The 15494-nt window shown below is 42.3% G+C and overlaps 1 protein-coding gene across 4 annotated transcripts in view; it reads right to left on the bottom strand.

The window, feature by feature from the left end:
• Positions 1–15494, bottom strand: part of LOC150077345 (C2 domain-containing protein 5) — a 992151-nt gene that overhangs the window by 52663 nt on the left and 923994 nt on the right. The window lies entirely within an intron of this gene.

Below are 15494 nucleotides of genomic sequence, written 5' to 3'. Positions count from 1 at the left end.
AGACGATTAGGATTTTTTTTTTTTTTTTATGAAAATCCCAAACACGAAAGGTATCAAAACCTATAGTACTTAGTACCGTGCATGGGTTGAAGGAGAAGTATGGGGGGAGGGGGATGCCGGAAACTTTGCTCTAGAGACTAAACATGGGTTTCACCACTTCAAGCCTCCAATAAGCAAAGTGGTGGTATTTCACCGGTTGATGAAAGTCATCTACCACCTACACCTTCTACCACCTTCTGGGGAAACATATGGAGCAGGGAAGTAAAACCTAACAGCTGAGCCACCTGGATAGAACTAGAATGCAAGAAAACCAAGGACGTACAAAAAATTAGAGGATGGGAGATTCGGGAAGAAGAAGTAAAACAGATGATCAAGAACTCTCACAACTGGCAAACTACAGGAATAGATAACGTCCACAACTACTGGTACAAGCTCACTTAGCATTAGCATTAGTAGAGGCATTTGATGCAAGAAAGCAAGCTTATGCAGCATCAGCCAAAAAAAAATAAAATAAATAAATAAATAAAAAATAACCACTTCCACTTCACCCCTCTGTTCGTTCGAAATACCTGTCCAGCTGAGCCTTAAACTTATTTAGGCTATCAACTTCCACGACAAGGGATGGAAGTCTGTTCCACTAACCAACCACCCGCTGGCTAAAGGCAAATTTCCGCACGCCTATCCTACATCTGTCTTTCCTCAATTTGAATTTATGCCCTCTCAGGTGATTATTCTGAGCAAGAGGAAGAATCCCATCAGCATTGAGCATGCTCAAACCATTCAAGGCCTTATACACCTCTATCAGATCACCTCGCTGGTGCCTAGTTTCCAGACACTGTAATTTGCAAAACTTAAGCCTTTCTTCGTAAGAGCACCCCTTTGTTCCATTCAATAATCTTGTTGTCCTTCTCTGTACAGTCGGTCCTCGTATAACACGTGTTTGCATTACACGAATTCGATCATACACGATTTATAAATAGGGGAACGTTATCTTATATAACACAAACTGAATTCGCTTATACACGATTCGCCTTTGTGTTTACAAGAAATGGCAGTCGAATGCGGAATCACCCCAACTGAATGCAACACGATAGGAACGAAGAAGATTCTGAAAATGTATTTATGTGTTTTATATCAGTGAAGGGGAAACACATTTCACCATAATAACGTAAAAACCAACACAATTCCAGCTATCGATATAATCGCAAATGTAATTAGATGGAGTTTACTACCAGTTTATAACAGATTCCACTAGCAGAAACGCAACTGGAAATTGTTTTTATTGTTTTATGGTAGTAACCCCCAGAAATGTGCTTTAGTAAAATGTGAGGTGTTAATAGTGTATCTCAGCCTTTACGGTGTTGTTTATTCAGTTGCTACACGCGCGCAGCTTTGTTTCTGTGTATCTGCCAGCCCCCAAATTAGAAACCAGAAGGACAACAAAAAAGGTTGACATCACTAGCCCCAACTTACTTGACGTAGATAAGTGCATCAGAGCCGCCTCTCTCATTCCCTGGGTGGCCTTAGAGACTTGTGACCCAGAAATAGCTGTGAACATTCTCACAAACTGGATCAACACGGTTGCCAAATATGCCGCCTCTAAAAAAATCACAATCAGTCCATATACAAGACTTTGGTGGAATTCAGAACTCAAAATGAGTTTCCAGCTGAAGCAACAGCTTCATCGCACATGGAAACAGTCGCAAAATGTCAATGATCGCATCGTTTATTCTAGGGCACGGGCTCAATTTAATCGCATGAAATCTGAGGCAATCAAATTATACGTTAACCGAGATCTGGCTAAAGGAAAAATTCCATACAAGAAAGTGAACCTTCATTTTCCTCTGCAATTTGATCCTGAATTGTGGCTCGATTTCGTCACAAGATTTAATCGTAATTCTATGCCAAACTCAGATCTGGCTCTACTAACAGAGCCCACCCAACAAGAAGTGTTGAGCACCATTCAGATCACAAAACAACAGCTGATCGTCGCCATCAATTCTCTACCTGCCTCGTCAACCGCTGGTGATGATGGAGTTCCCCAATTCATGCTCAAATGCCTAAGTCCGTACATTATTCAGCCACTTTTAATTATCTTCAACCAGTTACTCTCGAACCAGATTTTCCCACAGCAATGGGAAAACTATCTTATCAAACCTTTAGCCAAAGTTCAGTCGCCATCGAAACCTAAACATTTCCGACCCATCTCCAACTCCTCCAGCCTGCTGAAGCTCCTGGAGAAGACCTTACTCCCGATCCTCACCAAGCAAATCATGCCCAGTAATCCAGCCCAAATTCACTACTCCCTTCCAAACAGATCAACGATCACAAATCTGCTAGCCACAACGAATACTATCTTGTCAGCATTCGAGAAAAGGCACGAACTAGCTGTGACTTACTTAGACATTGAGGCTGCATTTGATGCCGTCCAAGTAAACCAACTACTCACTCTCCTGAAATGCCACTTCCAGATCACAGGGAACATATTATGCTTTCTCTCCTCTCTTCTGAAAAACAGAGTTATAAAGCTTCATACAGGAGATCGCACCCTTACTAGATCCGTCACCGCAGGAGTCCCACAAGGAGGGGTACTTTCCGGCCTTCTGTTCTCATCTATTATCTTCCCACTGGTTGCACATTCTCGATGTCTACTGAGCTATGCAGATGATATCAAGATACTGACTCCCATCATCCCTGGTCAAGACCTTGATCTGGTAAAAACCGAAATTAACAACACTCTCACTGCAGTCACATCTTACCTCTGCCAGTTCGGGCTCAAGATCAATCCTGCTAAGTCCGAATTCATGGTGTATTCATTGAAGCAAACTCCTTCTTCTCTCCAGCCTTCGGTCGGCAACACCCTCATCCCAATTGCATCCAGCCATCGTGATCTGGGCGTTGTATTCGACTCCAAACTTCGATTCAACGCCCACATAGACATGCTCCTCACACGTGCTTCAAGACTCCGGTGGATAGCAAAACAGCATCTCCTTCATATCAGAGATAAAAAGACAACCGTGAGATACATAAGAGCAATCATCTTTCCACCTTTACTCTATGCTGCTGAAATTTGGGCGTCAGCGGCACCATCAATAAAGAAACCACTCTTTGCCACAGAATTCTGGCTCCTAAAGTGGGCCAACAGGAAGCACAACCTTCCAGCTCTGATTCACACCACGCAGCTTGCCAACTCTCTCGGGATTCCACGGCTTCCCACCTTAGTCGAAGACCAACGCCTCCTAGCAACAGTCAAGATGATAACAGGCATAATCGCAACACCTTCATTCTGGGATACCTGTGGCTGGAGGATCCCCCCCTGCTGCCCTTAGGGCCAATCCCGAGCTCTACTCGCATTCAGCGCGACTCCATCTCTCGGACAGGTTCCTCCCTCAGCAGATGTTCAAGCAAACCCAGGCACTTGACGCCGACCTGAACAAATTCGCTATTGACCGGACTTACAGGAAAAAAATTATGTCTAGTAGGACTAATCTGCATTGACATGTGTACCTTGCATCTGTTCCTGTCTGATTGAGCTGGTGCTCTTATCTCGATGTCAAGTCAGCTCAATCAGACCTAACTCTCGTAAGGAGTTCTCTCCTTTGTATAAAATATGTTTTCTTTTGTAAAATTACCTGTTTTTGTAAATTAATTGTTCTATTTTCCCGGAAGATGCGGGAGGTTGTAAAAATGTAAACCCCTGGCTTTTTGGCCGTGAAGGGCATTAAAGATTATCTCTCTCTCTCTCTCTCTCTCTCTCTCTCTCTATCAAGCATGCCACCTCGTTTGTAATTGTGCTTTATTCCCTAAAAATTAGTAAAATACTTAAAAGGTGTGAAAAGAAAGCGTCCTGGTGAAGACACTGCAGATTCAGAGAGAAAAAGAAAAGCAATATTGATAAACAGAGGTGGACTGGATCAAAATTCTTACCCGGGAAAATTTATAGTGGCCTCATACTACAGTTTATGACCAAAATCACACCAGCCTCCGCCCACCGGGGTTTCCCCCAGTAAGGCTTATGGCCATTCCGCCACTGTCAATAGCGAAAAAATACGAAACTGTGAAACGCTTTGAGCGAAATGAAAGACCATGTGATATTGCACGTGCTACAGACCTAAATGAGGCAACACTGAGAATTACAAAGAATGCAGAGAAAATAAAAACAACTTTCATAGCAGGAACAACTCAAAGTGTAATTAAAATCCATTAGATTAAGACAAAGAATTGGAAGAGATGCAATGGCTGTTGGATAGAAAATCAAACAAAAAACAAGTTTGCTTACGATAGAAGCAAAAGCATTAGCAATATTTTATTACGTAATAGTCGTAATAAAATACTTACATATTTTATTATGATTATTTATTGTGTTTGGTAATGTTTTGGTTAAAAATGTGTGTTCAATCTTGGGTGTTCGGCATCTAACCCTATTTTTCCCATAGGCCTGTTTATATTGCACAATTTTGCATTGCACGAAGATTTCAAGGAACACAACTATCGTGCTATACGAGGACTGACTGTACACTGAGTGATCACTGAATTATGACCACCTACCTAATACTTAGTAGGTCCTCCTTTTGCCCTCGGTACAGCAGCTATTCAACGTGGCACTGAACCAACAATATGTCAGAAGCATTCGGGAGGTATGGCCAACCAAGTTGTGTGTGTGTGTGTAATGCAGTCAGCAATGCAAATATGGAAGTGACTGCTGTATCCAGATGCCTGATATACCTTTCCATAGTGTCCCAGAAGTGCTCTATGGGATTGATATCGGCGGAGTTTGGAGGCCAATCGATATGCTGGAAGTTAGAACTGTGTTCCTCAAACCACTCCTGCACAAGTGCCCGATGGCTCAGTGCATTGTCATCTTGGAAGACACCATTGCCATTCAGGAAAAAGTGTAAGGGGTGCATACAGTCAGCAAGCAGTTGACAATAGTGGAGACCACTGATACGTTGTTCCACATGCACTAGGGGTCCAAGTTCCTGCCAGTGAAACATGCCCCACACCTCATACAGCCTACACGTTTGATACCATGCATCATGGATGAAGAGACTAATGTTGTTGACTCCAAATCCGTACACGACCGTCCATGGTGTGGAGTAAATTATTATTATTATTATTAATAGCCATATGGTGCAAGGAAGCCTGAGGCTTATGCTGCACCAGGAAAAAAAAAAAGTTCCCGAGTTACCCTGAGTGAGAGAGAGAGAGAGAGAGAGAGAGAGTCAAAAGTAGAAGGGAATCACCAAGAAAGAGAAGAATGATGATATCCAGCTCAGGACCCTGGGTGTGCCAAGCCCATACTCACCAGATGTGAGCCCCCGGAGTTTAAATAACGTGACTCTTCCGACCAGAGCACCTTCTTCCAGTCTTCTAACGTCCAACTTGCATGCTCTTTGCACCAGGCGAGTCTTTTACGCCGATGAACCATGGTTAGGAGAGGATGCCGTAGGGGTCATCTGCTAGTATAGCTCATACGTGCGACGCATGGTCATGCCAGATATTTTTCTGGTTGGCCCATGTTGTATCGGGTAGTCAACTCTTCAACAGTGCTGTTCGCCTGTATGAGTCGTCGGACGCGGCGCTCATCTCTAACATCAGCAATTCGCTGACAGTTGCAGTTTTGCTGTCGGGTCGTTATTTGACCATTTTGACGCCAGTCCTGGTACACTTTAACTATGGCGGCTCTCGAACACCCCACCAGTTCAACCATTTGGGAAATCAAGGCATCAGCTCATTGAGCATCCACAATCTGTCCTTTATCAAAGTCCGATAAATCCTTCCTTTTACCAATCACGCTCGGAATTTTACTACCTACTGAACTACTGACATCTTATCTATGCTACGTAGGTGGACTAACTGTGCACTCTCGTAACCTCATGTGGTCAACGGGTTGCATTCAGTTTTCATAGCGGTGGTTATAATTCAGTCATCACTCAGTGTGTGTGTGTTGTTATTTTTGGCGCAAAGGCTGCTCAGGCCATATTGCACCTATCGGCGATGTGGACGATACTCATGATGACTGTTTTGCAAACAGTCAGAAATTATCATATAAGTTTATCCATTTAATAAATGAGAAAAATTCTGTGGGGTTGGCATTGTTACCTATGATATGACAGAGCTTCAAAGATTCTTTAAGATTAGGAAGAAAACTGAATGAGAGTTGCCGGGCATGCGAGTATAAGGTGCATTCAACAAGAATGTGCTTCATTGTGAGTTGAAAATTGCAGTGTGTACACTGAGGAGGATCATTGCCCGTGAGGAGAAATAGGTGGGTAATGTGACTGTGACCAATTGTTGCTCTGGCTAGGATTACTTCTTCCTTTCTGTTTTCCCAGAAGCTAGAGGCCCATAACTGTGGATCTGGTTTTATTTGAAAGAGCTTATTATCTGTTTTATTTTGCCATATAAGTGTTGTTCCTTACATATTCTTTGTATATTAGATTTGTAGTCAGCATATGGAACGAGAGCACATGATGAATCTGAATTAGAAGGATGATTGGCGGCATAGTCTGCACATTCATTTCCAGATATCCCAATGTGGCCTGGGATCCAGCAAAAGATTACTAGCTGGCATTCCTGAGTATGTATCAATGTACATCTTATAGTTTTTTTTAAAGGATTCTTTGGTGAGGTGAGGTTTTGTAGGGCTATAAGTGCACTCTGCAAGTCCATATACATTATCCTCTTTTTGATGGACAAATGGAGAATATTTTTTATGGCAAGCTTGATGGCAAATAACTCAGCTGTATAACTGCTGCATTCAGTGGAAAGCGATACAGAGATGGTGTTAAAAGGGAAAACTGCTGCAGCGCCTACTCCACTATCAGACTTTGATCCATCGGTATATATTTTTGTAAAAAGAGGATAATTCTCTGTGTGAGCAGTATGGAGTTGTTGTATATTTATATTTGCCAGGGAATGCTTACCCCAGTTTAAGAAGTAATTGTCGCAGGATGGTTTAATATAGGCCCATGGGGGCGACTGAACAGGTTGGATCTTGGAGGACTTTTTTTTTCGAGATGGACATTCCAAGTTTCTGATAGTGCTTGTAATCTGATACCAGTAGGCTGAACTGCACTGGGTTTATTTCTTCTGGGTTTACTGTGGATCACTAAGTATAGGCCAAATTGGATGGGTAGGCATGCTTCGAATTTTAGCTGCATAATTCAGAAGTAACACCTTTCTTCTGAGACAGAGTGGAACTTCATGGGCTTCAATATAAAGGCTTTGTACTGGCAATGTCCTATATGCTCCTGTAGCAATCCTGAGGGCAGAATGTTGAATAGGTGCAAGGCGTGTAAGCACGCTTTCTCTGGCAGAGTCATAGACTGGGGCACCATAATCAAGATGAGACCTAATTAGAGTTCTATACAATTGAAGCAGGGTATAGTGATCTACACCCCATGTTGTCGAAGAAAGAACTCTGAGTATATTCATTTTTTTCTGGCAAGTAGTCCGCAGGTATTTGATGTGTTCTAAGAAATTAAGCTTACTATCAAAAATGAGGCCCAGGAGGCAAATACTTTTCATGACTAATATAGGATGATTCATTAAGTGAAGCTCTGGTTCAGGATGCATCTTTTGTTTGTTACAAAAATGAATGACACTAGATTTCTGATGTGATAGCCGGTATCCATTCTGTGTCATCCATAGTTCAATATTGTTAAGAGAGATTTGTAGTTGCCTTTTGATGAAGTTCATATTCTGTGAACTGCAGGAAACAGTCAGGTCATCGGCATAGAGATATGTGTTTACAGGGATGGTATGCATTTGGTTATATTATTATTCTTATTGCAAATAAGGTAGAACTCAGAACTGAGCCTTGTGGGACTCCTTCCTCTTGTATATAGATTTGCGAGAAGACTTGCCGATAGCGGGCTTGAAAAGTTCTATGCTGAAGGAAGTTTTGTATGAAATATGGTAAGTGGCCTCTGAGGTCAAGGGAATGCAGATCTTTCAAGATGCCAAAACGCCAAGTGATGTCAAAGGACTTCTCTATGTCAAGGTATACCATAATGAGATGCTCGTTTCGGATAAACGCATTTCTGATGTTCATTTCAGCTTTGACCATGAAATCCAGGGATGATCGATTTTTCCTGAAGCCAAATTGGCTATCAGATATTAGATGTTTGGAGTCAAGATATCAGGTCAGTCGGCAGTGTATCATTTTTTCCAGGTTTTTACCCAAGCAGCTGGTAAGAGAAATAGATCTATAGTGGTGAGGGATAGAGTGATCTTTCCCTGGTTTGGGAATTGCCAGTACATAGGAGTGATGCCAGCATGTGGGGAATGAATGTTCAGTAAAAGTACGATTGTAGAAAGTCAGCAGCAAGGATAATGCTTTGTTATCTAAGTGTTTAAGCATTGTATAATACACTCCGTCTGGACCAGCAGCACTGTTCTTTGAGGTATATATAGCTTCTTGAAGTTCAATCATAGTAAGGGGCCGATTATGTGATAGACACGATTTGGTTTTGAAGTTCAATCGAGATTTTTCAGCCGAAGCTTTAATCTTCTGAAATGACTGGTTGTATGCAGTCGATGCAGACAGCTGTGAGAATACACAGCCTAAAGCATTTGCAATTTCTGCAGGAGTCCACAGCTCCTGTCCATTCCAGTTGAAAATTGGGGAGGATGGAGGAGGAATTTTGCCATTTAATTGTTTTATTTTTCTCCATATAATTCTAGAATCTGTATTTTTATTAACTGAATTTGCAAATTGGACCCAGGAGTCTCTTTTTGCTTTCTTCCTGATATGGCAAGCCTTGGCACTGAGTTTTTTATAATTTATAAGATTATTGGTAGCAGGATGTTTGCAGAATATATTCCAGGCTCGGTTTTTTCTTTTTGGCACTTTTACAGTCCTCATTCCACGAATAATTTATAGATCTACGGGAGCTTGACTGTGACTGTGGGATAGCAATAGATGCAGGTGCTAGAATTTGTTTAGTGATATGGCTGGTGACTATGTCAATTGGACAAGATTCAATGATCTGATTATCAAAGGATACATTATAAGCATATTTTGCCCAATCAGCCTTGGAAAATATCTATTTCATGCAGTTTTCTGAAGTCACAGATTGTGAAGTTTGAATTTTACAGATTAGTGGATAGTGGTCACTGTTCAGTGGATCATCCACAGCTGTCCACTCAATACAAGGAAAAAGGATCGGAGAGCAGATAGATAGATCTATTGAGGACACAGTTCCTGTTTGGAGATGGATGTAAGTTGGTGAACCAGTATTTAGGATGGTTAAATTCTGCCTGTCAATGAGCTATAAAAATTAATGATAAACACCAGCCAAGAAATTGAACTGAAAATTTACTATAAAATAAAATAATATACAGTGAAATGTGATGAAAATAAAAACACTGATTAAATTATAGTTACAATATAATTTAAAATATAGTTAAAAGCAATAAAATTATTTAAAATAAACTGGGTTAAAAGCGATAAAACATTGAAACCTGGAGTTTTCGGAGAACTGCCGTCTCCTTCTTCAACAGCATACTACTAGTGCTAAGACACATCCTTAAGTAGCAGGTCCACGGCACTCATGCACGTGTATCGGAAACGGAAGTGGCTCGGGAGCATGTCAAACAGAAACAGTCATCCCTTCTGAGGACAACCGCCTCAAACAGGGGGTGTAAATGGATCCCCCCATCCCTATTAATTGTATTGTGACTGGATGAACCGATTCGCAAGCTCTCGAGCCACTTGCATTCCCAAAATCCATGGGCGCGGTCAGTAATGACCGCGTCTTCAGGGGAGATCCGATGCTGCTTTTCCCAGAAATGCTCTGCCACAGCAGACCTCGCATAGTTAGCAGTCTTGATAGCGGTCGTGTGTTCCCCTAGACGGTCCTTTAAACGTCGCCCCGTTTCCCCCACATAACACTTCTCACAATCCGGGCACTTAATCTCGTAGACCACATTGCTAGTATGGTCCTGGGCTACGGGATCTTTAACTTGGGATATCACTGTGTGCAACCTCCGACCCGGAAGTTGCACACAGCGAGTCTGGCACTCCCGCAATGCCCGTACAATACGTTCTGAAAGGCCCGGATAGTAAGGAATGTATGCAGTAGCCACAGGGGCAGGCGACTCCCTACGATAGAACTCAGCCCTATGAATATATTTGTCCAAGACCCTCTGGAGGTATCCACATTTCCTGAGGTCTGCCGTGACTTGGCAAATTTCTATTTCATTTTGTTCAGGGGCACTACAGTGGGTCCCCACCCTATTCAACAATGCCCTGGCTACACTGTTCTTATGATGACAAGCCTGTGCTGAGCTATAATGAACAAATTGGCCACGGCGCATAGGCTTTCTATAGATCGTTGTTTTTAATCTAGATCCATCTCTGCTCACCAAGACATCCAGAAACGGGAGGGACCCAGCTTCTTCCATCTCTGAGGTAAATTGTATAAATGTGGAAAAGCTGTTGAGTAAATTGAGCACCTCATCTTCCTTTTCCTTTTTTAAAATAGTGAAGGTATCATCCACATATCTCCTCCACTCGCGCATGGGGAAATTCAACTGATGAAAAACCCTAGTTTCCAGTTCCTCCATTGCCAAATTGGCCACAATGGCACTGATGGGGGAACCCATGGTCGTGCCATGGACCTGCTTATACATAACTTTTTGAAACACCATGGTAGTGCTTGCGAGGCAAAATTAAACACCTTTAAAAATATCATCAATGCTAAGTGAAGATTTAGCACTAAAGCAATCATCCCGTTCCAAGGCCGATCTTACACAATGCACCCCATGTTCAATGGGGATACATGTGAACAACGATACACGTCAAACGAAATCATGAGTTCGTCTTCACCTATAGATTGGCTTCTTATAAAGTTCACAAATTCCTTGCTGTTCCTGATTACTAAACTGGAGCGTCCCACTATAGGAGAGATGACACCAGCCAAAAATCCAGATAAAGCATAAGTGGGACTACCCACAAATGATACTATAGGTCTCAACGGAATGCCCACCTTGTGCATCTTTGGGAGGCCATAAAACCGAGGTAATCGACAACCTGAGGCATGAAGAGACCAATAATCTTCTTTGGTTATTTTACCAGCCTTATGCCTCCTACCTTATGGTTCCTGCCAGACCTCCTATTGCAGAGATAGCTATGGGAGTGGAAAAAGTCATCAACAAGTTACCTGTTACCCAAGCTGATGAGATACGGGTTAGGGTTGCGGCTATTTTGAGTCAGACCAGGACAGCACATTCTAATCTCAGTCATAAACATGAAAGAGCATTAAGACAACTTAGAAAAGATGAGGATATCATAATATTACCTGCCGACAAAGGCAGATCCACAGTGGTACTGAATAAGGATGATTATTGTGCAAAAGCTCTGCATCTTTTACAGGATAGCAACATATATAAAGTTACCCATCGAAATCCGTTAGCTGGTTTGGAGAGACAAGTCAACAACATCATACAGGGATGGCATAAGGCTGGTAAAATAACCAAAGAAGTTTATTGGTCTCTTCATGCCTCAGGTTGTCGATTACCTCGGTTTTATGGCCTCCCAAAGACGCACAAGGTGGGCATTCCGTTGAGACCTATAGTATCATTTGTGGGTAGTCCCACTTATGCTTTATCTGGATTTTTGGCTGGTGTCATCTCTCCTATAGTGAGACGCTCCAGTTTAGTAATCAGGAACAGCAAGGAATTTGTGAACTTTATAAGAAGCCAATCTATAGGTGAAGACGAACTCATGATTTCATTTGACGTGGTATCCTTGTTCACATGTATCCCCATTGAACATGGGGTGCATTGTGTAAGATCGGCCTTGGAACGGGATGATTGCTTTAGTGCTAGATCTTCACTAAGCATTGATGATATTTGTAAAGGTGTTGAATTTTGCCTCGCAAGCACTACCATGGTGTTTCAAAAAGTTATGTATAAGCAGGTCCATGGCACGGCCATGGGTTCCCCCATCAGTGCCATTGTGGCCAATTTGGCAATGGAGGAACTGGAAACTAGGGTTTTTCATCAGTTGAATTTCCCCATGTGCGAGTGGAGGAGATATGTGGATGATACCTTCACTATTTTAAAAAAGGAAAAGGAAGATGAGGTGCTCAATTTACTCAACAGCTTTTCCACATTTATACAATTTACCTCGAAGGTGGAAGAAGCTGGGTCCCTCCCGTTTCTGGATGTCTTGGTGAGCAGAGATGGATCTAGATTAAAAACAACGATCTATAGAAAGCCTATGCGCCGTGGCCAATTTGTTCATTATAGCTCAGCACAGGCTTGTCATCATAAGAACAGTGTAGCCAGGGCATTGTTGAATAGGGTGGGGACCCATTGTAGTACCCCTGAAGAAAAGGAAATAGAAATTTGCAAAGTCATGGCAGACCTCAGGAAATGTGGATACCCCCAGAGGGTCTTGGACAAATATATTCATAGGGCTGAGTCCAATCATAGGGAGTCGCCTGCCCCTGTGGCTACTGCATACATTCCTTACTATCCGGGCCTTTCAGAACGTATTGTACAGGCATTGCGGGAGTGCCAGACTCGCTGTGTGCAACTTCCGGGTCAGAGGTTGCACACAGTGATATCCCAAGTTAAAGATCCCGTAGCCCAGGACCATACTAGCAATGTGGTCTACGAGATTAAGTGCCCGGATTGTGAGGAGTGTTATGTGGGGGAAACGGGGCGACGTTTAAAGGACCGTCTGGGGGAACACACGACCGCTATCAAGACTGCTAATTGTGCGAGGTCTGCTGTGGCAGAGCATTTCTGGGAAAAGCAGCATCGGATCTCCCCTGAAGACACGGTCATTACTGACTGCGCCCATGGATTTTGGAAACGCAAGTGGCTCGAGAGCTTGCGAATCGGTTCATCCAGTCACAATACAATTAATAGGGACAGGGGGATCCGTTTACATCCCCTGTTTGAGGCAGTTGTCCTCAGAAGGGATGACCGTTTCTGTTTGACACGCTCCCGAGCCACTTCCGTTTCCAATACGTGCATGGAGAATGTAGATCATGTGTCTGATGATCACGTGCATGAGTGCCGTGGACCTGCTACTTAAGGACGTGTCTTAGCACTAGTAGTATGCTGTTGAAGAAGGAGATGGCAGTTCTCCAAAAGCTCCAGGTTTCATTGTTTTATCGCTTTTAACCCAGTTTATTTTAAATAATTTTATTGCTTTTAACTATATTTTAAATTATATTGTAACTATAATTTAATCAGTGTTTTTATTTTCATCACATTTCACTGTATATTATTTTATTTTATAGTAAATTTTCAGTTCAATTTCTTGGCTGGTGTTTATCATTAATTATTATAGTATGGAAATTCCCAGCCCCGTAGGCCTGTTTGAAGATACTGTCAATGAGCATTTCAATAAGTTGTCCCAGTCCATCTGCATTGGGAGAGCCCCACAATGGATGGTGTCCATTGAAATCGCCCAATAAACAGAAAGGAGTTGGCAACTGCAGTATTAGATCTTCAAGTTCATGAATACTGCAAGGCTGAGTGGACGGTAGATAGATAGAAACAAGTGTTATAGTGACTCCAATTGCTATTCGCGTAGCAACCACTTCAATAGAGGTTTGCAAAGGAATACGTCTGCAAGGGACTCGTGAATCTATGAGAATAGCAACCCCACCGTGAGCTTTATTTGTAAGCGGTCTATCTTCTCTGAAAAGAGAATAATTTTTGATCGAGAGAGATACGTTAGGAGTTAAATATGTCTCCTGTAAACAGATGCCAACTGGATTATGACGTTTAATTATTTCCTGGATGTCATCAATATTGCTACGCAAGCCTCTGCAATTCCACTGGACTACGTTGTTCATTGTTTAGATTTAGATGAAGGAGCTGAGTCTGTCTGTTTTTTAAAAGTCTGTATGATGCCGTCAATTTTAATTTTATCTCTTTTTGAGAAAACTGGTCTCTTGTCTATTTCATCTTCTGAATGGATCTCCAGAATGGTTTCTGTTTCTTCCTGACTGGGGATTTCATTGGTATCCATAAGGACGGCGTTTGCTAATGGGATCTGGTTTCTCTGTTTGAACGGATATTACAGGGGCTGCATGGACAGCAGGTGGTATGGTGATTGGCATGTTGTTAGCCCTGCTTGAAATATGTTGCTTTGATGATTGTGGTACAGAAGAGAGCAAAGATCGAGCCCATTCAGAAATAGAGATGTTTGGTGGAATTGATGTGTCAGTTTGAATGGATATTGAATGAAATTTTTTAGAGGTTTCGGCATATGTACGTCTAGGCATCTGTAGTTGCAATTGCTTTCGTGCTTCTGGGAACGAGACTTTCTTTTCTATTTTGTATTTCTGGATTTTTTTTTCATATTTCCACTGTTCACAATTTTTGGAGAAGGCTGGATGGTTGCCTTTACAGTTGGAACAAAGAGAAGACTGGGCATTACAATCAGCTTGGGTATGCTCTTTCGATCCACAGTTTGGGCATACTGGGTCACCTCGACAGACTGTTTGTGAGTGTCCAAATTTCTGACACTTATAACATCTTATTGGGTTTGGAATATATGGATGGATGCGACAATGCAAATACCCTGCTTTCACTGACGAAGGTAGGTTTAGTGAGCTGAATGTTAGTATGATGCTCCGAGTTGGAATTAGCTTGCCATCTTTTTTCATCATGATTCTTTGGGCCTGTGTGACTTTCTGATCCTGCAGTTCCTGAACAATTTCTTCCTCTGAGACATTCATTAGGTCCCACTCTGAAATTACGCCTTTGGATGTGTTTAATGTGGCATGTGGGGACACCTTGACTAGAATTCCACCAAATGAGTTGAGTCTAAGTAGAGACTCAGAGTGTTTAGAGCTTGTGGTCTCTACAAGCAGGTCGCCAGATTTTATTTGTCTCACCATTCTCAAGACATTTTTGAATGAGAAATGGCTGTCAGTGAATGAAGAATCAGAAAACTTGGGTGTTCAATTTGAGGAGTATCCGTCTTCAGTCTCTTTGGATTGGTAGAGTTAATATCAGGTTGATGCAAATCCATATTATTCAGATTTGCAGTCTTAATCGGGGGGAAGTTGTCATATTCCATGTTTTGCTCCTTTTGGCCCTGGGGGTTTGCTTTACCTCCCAGGTTTCCGGCCCCGGCACGGGGAGGCAGGAGCAGTGCCACTAGGTGACCAGGCGGCTGAGTTATTTGGTTAGTACTGTTAGAAATAGAAACAGAAAGGTGGCTTCCCTTTCTGGGCCTTTGCCTACTTCTCGTAGTGTGAAAGTGCTGCAGTAATTTATAAATAAAGAAAACGGTAGTTGGAACGAAATATAATTTGTTCAAAGGCTCTTTGGATATAACGTTTTTTGGAATGCAGAGAAATCACTTGGTCACGGAATGCTTGGCACCTGGGGCCCTGTGTGTGTGTGTGTGTGTGTGTGTGTGGGGACAACCCTGAACTGGAGAACATACGTTAGTTTCAAGACAGATGGCTACTTCTACAACTGAACTGTTAGTCTGAAGAAACAGTTTGTAAAGT

This window comes from Mastigoproctus giganteus, chromosome 12 (assembly GCF_048544385.1).
Source record: "Mastigoproctus giganteus isolate SK-2022 chromosome 12, ASM4854438v1, whole genome shotgun sequence".
Lineage (NCBI taxonomy): Eukaryota > Metazoa > Arthropoda > Arachnida > Uropygi > Thelyphonidae > Mastigoproctus > Mastigoproctus giganteus.
This window is presented reverse-complemented; position numbering and strand designations above follow the sequence as displayed.